At 45.5% G+C, this 12,006-nt stretch overlaps 1 pseudogene; it reads left to right on the top strand.

Annotated features, from left to right (window-relative positions):
- Positions 1 to 495: 495 nt before the first annotated feature.
- LOC136376004 (rho GTPase-activating protein 20-like) lies at positions 496 to 9,958 on the top strand (annotated as a pseudogene).
- Positions 9,959 to 12,006: the final 2,048 nt, after the last annotated feature.

Raw genomic sequence — 12,006 nt, 5'->3', positions numbered from 1 at the left:
GTGGACTACGTATGTACTAGCTGAATCCCTGTCATATCTGTGTTAGTTTGCTAGGACTGCAGTAACAAAGTACCACAGACTGGGTGGCTTAAATGATAGTAACTTATTTCCTCACAGTCCACTAGGCTGGAAATCCAAGATTAAGTTGTTGGCAGTGTTGTTTCTTCTGAGGGTCACGAGGAAAGGATCTTCTAAAGCCAGTGGTCGAGGCCAGGCAGCTCCACATTGGATTCAGGCAGATGATAAACTGCGAAGCCAGAAAGCAGTGGGCTATTACTGATTAATAGATTCTCCCAACAGCAGATAAGCAAACAGGAAGGGGAAAACTTTTTCTCAGGCAAACAAACAAGAAATGGCCCCTCACAGTGGCAAGCAGGCAATCCACAATCTGCCTCCGCCTCCACCTCCACCTCCACCCTGAGCACAAGCACCCATAGCTTTATATAGACTATACACATGTGGTACTGCCATGTGCTCATGCACTAATTAGGCAAAATGCTTGTAGCCGGCAAACCAGTGAACAAGCCTAACACAGCTGTTTTCCCAACATTCCACTCCTTTATGGTTGCTCACTTCACAATGTATGTGACAGGTATCTCCTGTGGTGATCCCTGTGCAAGGAGTGAGGTACACTACATAAACAGAGTCTACAGCAACAGCACAAGTGATACAATAATTACAAAGGTGCCCTTCACATCTCCCTGGGCACTCTACCCAAGAAGTTAACTGGAGACCCACCTCTAGGTCTGTATCGCACGGTAGGTGGGAGGGCCTGTACAGTCCAGGGCTATGTCCATTAAAAACCACAAAATGTCCTTTGTGCACCTCTGCAACTGGATGGGAATGGCTTCGTAGTGCAGGAGGGCCTCCACAGGTGCCACCCCCCCACAGGGTCCCTTACAGTACTGTTGACAAGCAGTGTGTCCATCCAACAAGGGAGCTGGTGGCCCCCTCTGGTCACAGTCCAAGAGTCCATTATACTACTCAATGATCAGTCCATGTTAGACAGCATAGCTGTCTGTGCAAATCATCAAGGTAAATTCCATTACAGGCAACTAGCCACACAGGTCTATATTAACAGACCTCAGCACCTTTCCATAGCACTCTGTTCATTGCCACAAGCCCCATCCAAACTCAAACTGGGATAACAGGTCTTGGGAATCTTCCTCTCCCTCGGCTGTTTCCATCAAGTAATCCTGCAATGTGCAACCTGAACATGAGCCATTTTCTTAGCTGCTGGGGCCACCTGCTTTATCAGTGGCTACAATCTTTGTTGAAGTTCTGGCTGCCACCAAAGCTCTAAAGGGATTTTATTAGACAGCCATCCAATTTCTTTCTATCTACTCTAGCCACAATCAAATCTACCCACATCTGTGTTCGGGTAACCTTTTTTTTTTTTTTTGTATTTTTCTGAAGCTGGAAACGGGGAGAGACAGTCAGACAGACTCCCACATGCAACCGACCAGGATGCACCCGGCACGCCCACCAGGGGCAATGCTCTGCCCACCAGGGGGCAATGCTCTGCCCCTCTGGGGCGTCACTCTGCTGCGACCAGAGCCACTCTAGCGCCTGGGGCAGAGGCCAAGGAGCCATCCCCAGCGCCCGGGCCATCTTTGCTCCAATGGAGCCTTGGCTGTGGGAGGGGAAGAGAGAGACAGAGAGGAAGGAGGGGGCAGGGGTGGAGAAGCAAATGGGCGCTTCTCCTATGTGCCCTGGCCAGGAATCGAACTCGGGTCCCCCGCATGCCAGGCTGATGCTCTACCACTGAGCCAACTGGCCAGGGCCTGTTCGGGTAACCTTTACAGACCCGTTTCTCTTATTAGTCAAGGGTCAGCATGGACAGCAGCCCTCACAGCTTTATGATTCTCTACTGCCTCCAGCTCCCCAAAATCTGCTACCATCTGTGTAACCACATTGATAGGGCCCTACCTAGGGGCACAAGATAGCCACTAGAGACCCAAAAAGGGTTGATGGAGCACTATAGAGAATAAAGTCCTTCATCCCTGCTGTAAATCCTTCTTCATCTGGACCATGGGATCTAGGGGTTGAAAGTAGCATTCTTCATACCTAGTTTCTGAAGGACCTGAGGCAGTTCACTATAGAACTGCCTCTGACTCACTGCTCCTGGCAAGTCTCCAGCATTCTGTTAGACTGTACAAATGGTGGCCATGATACATTCTAATAGGGTATGATTTCCTGGATTGTCATGGCAATTCTGAAGATGATGCCTCAAGGGGGAGTGCATGGTAATGGCAGCCAATTTCTCCATTTCTGTTCTGGAGAGCATGATATCATCCACCTCTATGTCCCACAACTGCAGCAACCAGATTGCCAGTGGCTTAGTGGGTTTCCACCTGAATTTTGCCTCCAACTCCATCAGCTTTGCCTGAGTGTAGGGCCAAACCACAGAGTGCTCCACTAACTGCAGAGGGGGTTGTGCCTGGCCCTGAGGTGCTCTTGACTGCTAGGTTTTTACCATCTGGGCTACCACCAGCCAGGATCTGAGTGTGTGGATGGCAGTTTCAGCCCAAACCTCCTCCTCAGAAGAGGAGTTAGAAATGTCTGCTCCAGCAGACTCAGAGCCACTCTGCCAGCATGGATGCTGCTCCTTCTTTGGCAAAGACTTTGGCTCTTGCAGCTACTGGCTCTTGACCTGAAGCTGAGATTCAAGCTCTTGAATCCTTAGTTGTTTCTCCAACAACTGTCATTGCCAATATTCAGCTTCCAGAGCAAACTAGAGCCTATAAAACTGCAATTCCTTCTCCAGAGATTATTCCAGTTCCAGGCACCACTGGTGCTCATCCTGCATCTTACACTGTAGCTCTCGAATCTGGTTGGCCTCCTTCTCCAGTGCTTATTTCAGTTCATGTCATCACTGGTTCTCACACTGTAGCTTGACCTGCAGTTCTAGGATCTGCGGCTCCTTCCCCAGTGACTGTTCCAGCTCATGCTCCTGTTGATACTTGGTCTGCAGCTCATCCTAGAGATTTTGACCCCAGGCAGCCTCCTGCACAGAGCTCTCAGTTTATTCTCACAGGGCTGTAAAAAACACTTAGCTCATGGTCTCCAAAAGGACAGCCATAGGGAACCATACACTGGAGAACAATGACCAGTCCTCTACCCCACCTCTCAAGGGTGTTGGCAGCTCTACACTGATCTAATCAAAATTCTGTTCACTACACCAGATGTAATGCTGGTGGTTGAGGCCAGGCAGGTCCACACTGGATTTGGACAGATAGTAGAGAAACTGTGGAGCCTAAAAGCATTGGGCCATTCCCATTTAATAAAGTCTCACAACAGAGTATGAGCAAATAGGCAGGGGAAAACCACTTCTCAGGCAAATGAACAGCAAAATGGCCCCTCACAGTGGCAGGTGGGTAGGCAATCTGCAATCTGCAATCTGCAATCTCCCATTCCACAATCCACCCTGAGTGCAAACACCCATAGCCTTACATAGATTATCCATATGTGACAGTGTCACATGCTCACTCACTAATTAGGCAAAGTGCTTGCAGCTGGTAAATCAGCAAGCAAGCCTAACACAACTGTTTTCCCAACACTGTAAAGCCTGTGCATCGCTATTGCTATTACCATAACTCCCATCTTTATACCACATTTAATCTAGATTGCTGAATCACAATTTCAAGGTGCTAGTTTCACAGCTACTTCATCTGTCCTCTTTGACTTATCTTTCACCATCCCTCATCCTACATTGTGCAAGCCAAGCCATCTCCTTTTTGTTGGAGAAACATCCAGGACTCATTACTACTCTGGGCCTTTGCTTACTGCCATTCTGGCTTTATTTTCTAAATGTGACCCAGGCCCCAGCTTAAAAGCCCACCTCCTTCTAGTAAAGTCTGCCTTAATTACACTGTCTATTACTGATCTCTGAATTTCTACAGCACTGAACTCTGATCCAAGCTCTTTTGCATTTATTCTAAACTGTATGTCTTTGATGTGGCAGACATTGTGCTTGGCATAAACTGTGACTTTTCCCAGTACAGTTTTGGGTGCCTGTTAGTTGGTGGGTGGAGACATGTAAGTCTTCTCTCCCATTCTACAGTAAACCCCTTACAGCCTGAGTGTAACCAGTTGGGTTCTGACATCACACAGGTTGCGTTCAAATCCTAGTTATCCTTATACACAGCTGTTTGATCCTGGGCATTTTCCCTAACTTTTCTAAAACTCTATTTCCTCATCTATAAAATGCAGATAAAATGCAGTAGTATACTTCATTGTGGTGTCGTGGAAAAAAAAGGAAATTTATGTAAAGCTCTTAAAATATTCTCTGGCACATAAATTCTCAATAACCATGGTCCATTTTTATTTTTTATAACTATCTTCACCACTTTTCTTTAGCTTTCATAATGTCTAATATAAAGTGAACATACATCTTTGTTGGATAAAGAGTTTAAAGGAGTATTATCAGAACTGAGCACTCAATTGACAGGAATCAGAAATAATTTTGGAGATGAAGATAGCCACCTCCTGCTGTCTGCACCTGAGCATGGCTCCTGATTGAGCCTGTGGACACCTTGGCCTTTCATGTTTTCTGCCTTTTAGCCATGGTCCTGAATTTATGACTGCCCTGGCCTCCTTTTGGGCTGGATTTTCTTGAAAGTTTTTTTCATGGAAGTGAGGCCCACCCAGCAAGAGACTCTATGGGGCAGTCTGAGTGTTCCTCCTCACTGACAAGTGTGTCTCCTCCAAGGAAGCCCTGGCACCAAGAAGCTGAGGACACTGAGGCAAGCCCCACAATGCCACTGGAGCCACTGCCCCAGTAGCAGATGCTCATACCATGTGTGCTCTCACTGTCTGCCACCAGGGCAGCTCCAAGCCTATCAGCTGGTGGGGTTGGGGGAAGAGGGATTTAACCCTGGAAGCTTTTCAACTCCCCCTGCCTTAATTCTAGTTCTATACGTCCAAATTTACCTGTCCTGAAGACCAGGCCCATGACACCTGTCTCCTAGATCACTTCCACACCCTTCACCTTCTCCAGGATGTCCCTGGTACTTTGCGGTACTCATCATACTTGTGTCTGAGAGAACCCAGCAGCCTCTGTCTTCATCTCCCTCCACTGAAAGGTAGGCAGGCAGTTCCACTACCCAGCAGTGGAAGGGTGCAGAATTGGGATACCATCTTTCCCCATCCTTCCAGGTGCTGGGTCACTGAGTTTTCACAAAGATCACTGGGTTCACACTGTCTCTTGACCAAGAGGTCAGCTCCCAGGTCATTAGGGCTAGCAGTGTCTGGTAGGGCTCAGCAATGCACAATAAAGAAAATAAAAGCACTAGCAGGATGGAAGATTAGCACTCCATCTCTTTCCCTGGATAGAGGCCAACAAGGATGGCCTTGTACCAAGGAAAGTCCTTTTGCTAGTATTGACACTTGTGCATTTCTGTCATCATTCATGTCCTCCAGTAGTGCTCTGCTATTTAATAGTTAGTTAGAACTCAAAAGAGGCCTACAGAGGCAAGAGCAATGTTTTTTCCTATTCAGTGATCTGCTTATTGTGGCCAAAATTAAACATAACAACCAGTTTAAGATAAAAAATAAAATAAAATTAAGTGAGATGTGGAAAGTGAACTGTGTGGATAAAGTGGGAGAAAGAAATACTAATGCCATGAGGTCATTTGTCCTGGGCTGGCCCATGGTGAACTTTGTGGCCACTTTCAGTTCCCCAGAAAAGAGGGACCAATAGCTCTCTACACTCCAGAGACACATCTGTCTTGAGAAGGAGAAGGACTATCCAAAGAGCATTTTCCTCAAAATCTTCACCAAGGACATTAGGAATTGTGCCTATGATAAAACTATAACAATAAGGAATTCAGATACAATGAATGAAGTTATCAACATGTCCCTAGTAATGCTAGGGATAACTGGGTCAGTTCTGGCCAAGAAGTGGAACCATACCCACTTGTTGGGCATAAATATCCCTATGGAATTAAAATAAGCCATCTTTGAGGCACTGCTCTGCTGACACAAGGCTCAGAGAACTCCACCAGCCCTTCCAGCCTCTGAGAGCCCTTCCTCATAGAACAGCTGCCCTGGCAGACACAGTGCCAGTTCACCCTGCAGCCCTGCCACCTGACTGCAGTCCGGCAGGTGATTTGGGTCGGAAGACATTTAATAGAAGATCTATCACAAAGTGGACCTTTTGGCGGTGTTCTAGCACTCACCTGGATAACTTGCTCATGTCACCAACCTCTCCTGTGCCAGTGCAGCTCTTCGGAGTGTCCCTGCAAAGTATTTGTGAAAATGACAATCTGCCCAAACTTATCTCAGATATGCTTTGTGTTCTTCATCAGAAAGGACCCCCACAAAGGGCATGTTCAGACAGATAGCCAATGCAAAATCTTGGAGAGAGCTGAGAGAAAAACTGAGTTCTGGTGTTAGAGTACACCTAGACTGTGAATCTATTTCTGTGATAGCATCTGTTTTAAAGAACTTTCTACGAAATATTCCTAGAAGTATTTTGTCATCGGATATTTATGTTCACTGGGTATGTGTAATGGATTAGGGAATGATGCAGAGAAAACAAATACAATTCAAAGCTGTTAGTTCAGCTTCCAAGAGCCAATGTGGTTCTCCCAAAGTAACTTTTTGGGGTATTATACAACATTGAGCAACATTTCTCATCCAATTAGATGACTGCATTTAATGTAGCAGTGTGTATGGCTCCAAGCATTCTTTGACCTCCTACTTCCTCTAGCCCAGAACTAGAAAACAAATTTATTAAAAAAAAAAGTTTACTTTGCTTATACAACTTCTGATTGCAAAATACTGTAGAATATTTGGCAAAGAAATCACTTTTCTCTTTGGAGAGGTTTCAATGAGGTGTGACAACTGAGAGAACGCCTCTCTAACTCTTGCTTACAGATGACTGACTTCTCTTATGACAGCTTGGGAAATGAGCCAAATGAGGATGTTGATGCTCCATATGATGATCTGGTAAGGACCCTGGGTCAAGGGAGTGGAAGCATGGAGTCTGTTTTACCCTTAGTGACAATGACCTCAACCAGACTAAGGTGGAAAGTCTTTAACCTCAAGTGACTGTGAGTTAGACCATTCTAAATATGAAGACATTCAAATGCAGCAGCCTCTGGAATCCAAGGCGGTGACCATTACATCTGTGTACAGATAGGCCACACTGCAGGACCATGCCAATGCCCCATCTTGCATTTGCATGCCCAGCTGTGTGTCCACAGCTGCAGCAGATGCTCCAGAAAGCCCAAGGAGACACCAGCACTGTTCCAAGCCCAACACTGACCACCGTGGTTTAGAGCTGTCCTGCCTCAGGCAGTTTTTCTAGAAAAAGCTGCACAAGTCCAGCTGTGATACAATTTCCTCATAAGAGTATGCCAACCTTCTGAAGCAGAATGAACCCCACCAGGGGGAGGGATAATTTGTCCATTTTTATTTGGGGGGAAGATAGAGAGAACAGGGGGAGGAGCAGGAAGCATCAACTCCCATATGTGCCTTGACCAGGCAAGCCCAGGGTTTTGAACCGGCAACCTCAGCATTCCAGGTCAACGCTTTATCCACTGCACCACCACAGGTCAGGGGAGGGATAATTTAACCAGACTTTAGTGACAGGCACTGATACCAAGGATAATGTCAATAATAAAAATGCTAAGAAGAAAAGCTTTTTTGGCTGTGAAGAAAATCATGTGAAGTTTCTTTCTAAATCCAAGCCAGTGGCGATTTCTGTGGGATCTTGTGGTCACAGGTCCTCCCATGATCATCCCAGGAACCAGCCCTTTAATTCAGATGCATCTAGACACCCCTGCCACACATAGCAAATGTCCTCAAGTGTTCAAAAGTGAGCAGGGAGCAGCCCTGCTAAAAGCCCAACATGGGTGACCAGCCCTACAGACTGAGCTATCTCAGGAAGATATTTTCAAAGAAACAAAATAAAAATAGCTACAGAGCCAGTCACTTGCATGGGGAAGAGGATTCTCTCAAACAGCATAAGCCTTTGCAAATAAAAGAGCAAAGACCCATTAATTAGAGTTTGGTTATGGGGACCAAGGTAGGCAAGAGCAGTGCCACAAACCAAAACACGAAGGAGTTTTTACCCTCAAGATAGAATATTTGCTTGTCTTCCCTTGGCCCCTCCCCATCTAGCTCATCTCTGAGCTCTGAAGAGCACGCTTTTTCTCAGACTGTTGAGTACTCTGGGTTTACACCCACTGAACCTTCCTCTCCCCAAATCTGCACTTTTCAGGCTCCAAGAAAGCGGGAAGAACTACCTTCTGATTTTTTTCAGTTCCAGTCTCATGTCTGTAGAGCCTGGTACCTCCTCTGGGCAGAGCAGCAACTACTGGATTATACAAGAAGGGGCACCATAGAATATCATTCACAGATATGTTCTGTAAACTTTCACCCCAGCAAAAGGTTGAGAAATAGCTTGGCTATTTTGAGAAACTGTTTTTTTCCCCTCATAAAGAAAGCAAGGGCATCCATATCAGTGGAAAAGAAAACAGCATTTCTGAAAGAAACCATAGAGCCACCTCCCCATGCTTCTGGTGTCACAGAAGCCAACTCACTGCAAGAGAAACAGAAAAGCATGCCCCCAAAGGCAACTGCAAGGCTTGAAGTTGTATAGACAGCCCAGATACAGGCTGCTGAGCACACAGTCCAGGTATAGGCTATGGAATGAGTGAGAGCTGTGCAGGCAGCCCTGCTGATGGCAACAGAAGTACACAAAGCTGTACAGACAGCCCAGGTGGAGGCTGCAGAAGAACTTGGAGTTGTGCAGGCAGCCCTATCAGAGGCACAGGGAGGACTTGGGGCTGTATATACAGCCCTGTTAGAGGCAACAGAAAAGCTTGGAGCTATGTGGACAACCCTGTCCTTGGCAAAGGAAAGATTTGGATCTGTGAAGACAGCCCAGTGCAATGTAAGGGAAGCACCTGGAGTTGTGAAGGCGGTCCAGTTTGAATCAAATAAAGGACTTGGAGCTCAGATTACAGCAATGAAAGATCTCAGAGCTGTGCAGACTGCCCAGAGTGTGGCAAAGAATAAACCTGGAGATGTGCAGACCTCCCAGTGAAAGGCAACTGAAGGACTTGTAGCTATAGAAATGGCCCTGTTGGTGGCAAAAGAACTTGGTGCTATGCAGACACCCCAGTTTGGACCAACAGAACTAGCAGCTGTGCACATAGCCCCATTTGTAGCAACAAAAGCACTTGAAGCTGTGCAAACTGCCCTGTTGGAGGCAATGGAGGGACTTGTAGCTGTCCAGATAGCCCAGGTCAAGGGAACCAGGTGCCTTGGAGCTTTGCAGACAATGCTGCTTGTGACAGCAAATGGTGTTGGTGCTGTGCAAATGCAAATCCCATTCTGCTGCAATGGAAGGACTCAGCTTTGAAGACAGCCCAGTTTGCTGCCACAGAGGGCCTTGGGGCTCTTCAGACAGCCCATTTGGAGGGGGCAGAGAAGTTTTAGCTCTGCAGACAGACCTGTTGGAGATAACAGATGGTTCAGGAGCTGTGCACATAGCCCAGTTTGCAGCAAAGAAAGAACTTGGAGATGCACAGACAGTCCATTTGTAGCCAAGGGAAGGGCTTGGAGTTGTATGGACTGCCCAGCAGTATAGTTCTTATTCCAGGCAAGACTCAGAGAAACATGGTAGTTCTCTACTCAGCCTTTTGGAAGACAGACTCGAGCTTTGTATGAAATCTCACCAGGAAAGGAACAAATATAGGCAGTGCTTTCCTGGTCCCCTGCCTTGTGCGAGATCCTCCCCAGTTCTTTGGTTGTGGATGATGTGTTCAATCCAGATTCAGGGCCCACAGTACTTAGTGATGTTGGGGGCAAACATGCAACCAAGCACTTTAAACCACCAGAATCTGATGTCTACAAGAGTAGAAACTGGGCTAATAATGATATCATGACCCTTTTGTATAAAATATTTAAGATAGGGAGCATGAAGTTAAACACTGCTAATACGTAAGACAACAAAGTAATTCTCTTCATTGAGACCATTTGGAAAAACTTTTGGGTGAAAAAAATTGCATCACCTCAGTGTCTGGGAGGCTTTTCCTTTTCAGATCATGGGCTTGGTCCCATCTTGCGATGTTAGAGATATTCTCAGAGAGTTAGAGAAAGCAACTTTCTGTGGAGAAAGCACGCATTTAATGAGATTAGTCTCCTGAGAAAGCCAGGGTATTGTGAGTAAATAATGGGGCAGTGGGGAGAGGGCAAGGTTGCAGAGAAACTGTCCATAGTCCATGGAATGCTTGTAATAAACAGCAAGTAAAATGCCACTAATCAAAGCAGTGAAAAGAAAAGTATGCCCAGTAATGAAGGGAATCTTGTGAGATGTTTCCCTGAATCCACACCAGTGGTCATTTCTTATAGCCACATACCCTCACAGGATCATTGCCAAAGACAGCCCATTGATGTCACTAGACTGCAAAAGCTAGAGTGATTCCAGAACCATGAGTGTCACAATACTGGTTTTGTGTTGTCGTGTTGATTTGTGTTTCTATTGGTGCTGCATTGCTCTGTAAAGGCTCCAGAAAATAAAGCTGTGAAGAGAGAGAAAGAAATAGTTGCTCATCTGTGTCCTTTCAAAGGTGACCTAAAAATATCCATTACCTGAGTGTGGAGAAAAACTGCGAATGTATGACAGGAATGCTTTTGCCAACGCGTACGTGACCGGAGCGTGGCTGCTCTGTGCTGAAATGTTCCTCAGCAGCCCTGCCTCTTAGGATAGTCAGTCAAAAAACATTACTGCTGAATTATCCTTTCTCTGATGATCATTTGGCAGCAGAGAAATTGAGAGAATGCCACTGTATAATGTACAGAATAGAAGACCCAGCAAAATGGCTATCAGGCCTTTTTCTAAGTCACTAGATTACACAAGTTTGTCCCAAATGATTCATGGTTTACAGATAGTTTATACCCCATTGGTTTGTTTCTTCCCCATTGGCTTATTTTATATCCATGGACATTTCTCCCCTCTCTGGCCTTAGAAGTTATGCTGATATATCTCCTGGGCTATCCTCTTGGATTATCAGGCCTTGCCAGCTAGAGTGGGATACAGTCAGAAATGGATATGCATTTTCCCTTATTTTAATTTATAAGAAGTTGCTTCTTTTTTTTATAATTTTTAATTTTTTTTTTTCAGAGACAGAGAGAGAGAGTCAGAGCAAGGGATAGATACAGACAGACAGGAATAGAGAGAGATGAGAAGCATCAATTATTAGTTTTTTGCTGTGACACCTTAGTTGTTCATTGATTGCTTTCTCATATGTGCCTTGACTGTGGGCCTTCAGCAGACTGAGTAACCCCTTGCTTGAGCCAGGGATCTTGGGTCCAAGCTGGTGAGCTTTTGCTCAAACCAGAAGAGCCCGTGCTCAAGCTGGTGACCTTGGGGTCTCGAACCTGGGTCCTCCACATCCCAGTCCGATGCTCTATCCACTGCACCACCGCCTGATCAGGCAAGAGTTGCTTCTTATAAGTTAAACCTTATTGATTCTATTTTAGTCCACTATCAAATAGCCCTTTCTCCTATAAACTACCTTGTTTTAAATTATCTTTCTGAGCACCAGGAAACTTTCATGTCTAGTGTTCTTTCCCTGTTTTTCTTTTCAGTTATAAGGAGGAAAGTAATGTTTTCTGTAAGATATAAGAAGCTTTTATAGTATTAGTTATTGATGCTATCTGCCTTGAAAGTACATGACCCTGTTTGCTCTTAGCATTATAATTAGCTTTATGACTCTGGGTTCAAAGGATTCCTTTATGACACTGGCCATGTCTGTTACAGATGTCAAGTAGATATCAACTTGTAACTGACCACTCCCATATTCAAACTCCTCAGTGTCCAGATGCATCTTTTGTGTTGTATAAATGTGACAGGATTTCCCTTATCCTTAGGATAATACTGCTGTCAGAACTGCAAATTGTGAATGAAGTTCTTCTAGCTTGGAGTGCCTTTCGGGAAGAAATATCTTCTCTACTTAACAAAATATTAGTTCCAGCAATTTCTCTTTTTGT

This window comes from Saccopteryx leptura, chromosome 6, assembly GCF_036850995.1.
Source record: "Saccopteryx leptura isolate mSacLep1 chromosome 6, mSacLep1_pri_phased_curated, whole genome shotgun sequence".
Lineage (NCBI taxonomy): Eukaryota > Metazoa > Chordata > Mammalia > Chiroptera > Emballonuridae > Saccopteryx > Saccopteryx leptura.
Note: the sequence above shows the minus strand (reverse complement) of the source record. Positions and strands in the feature narration are given on the sequence as shown.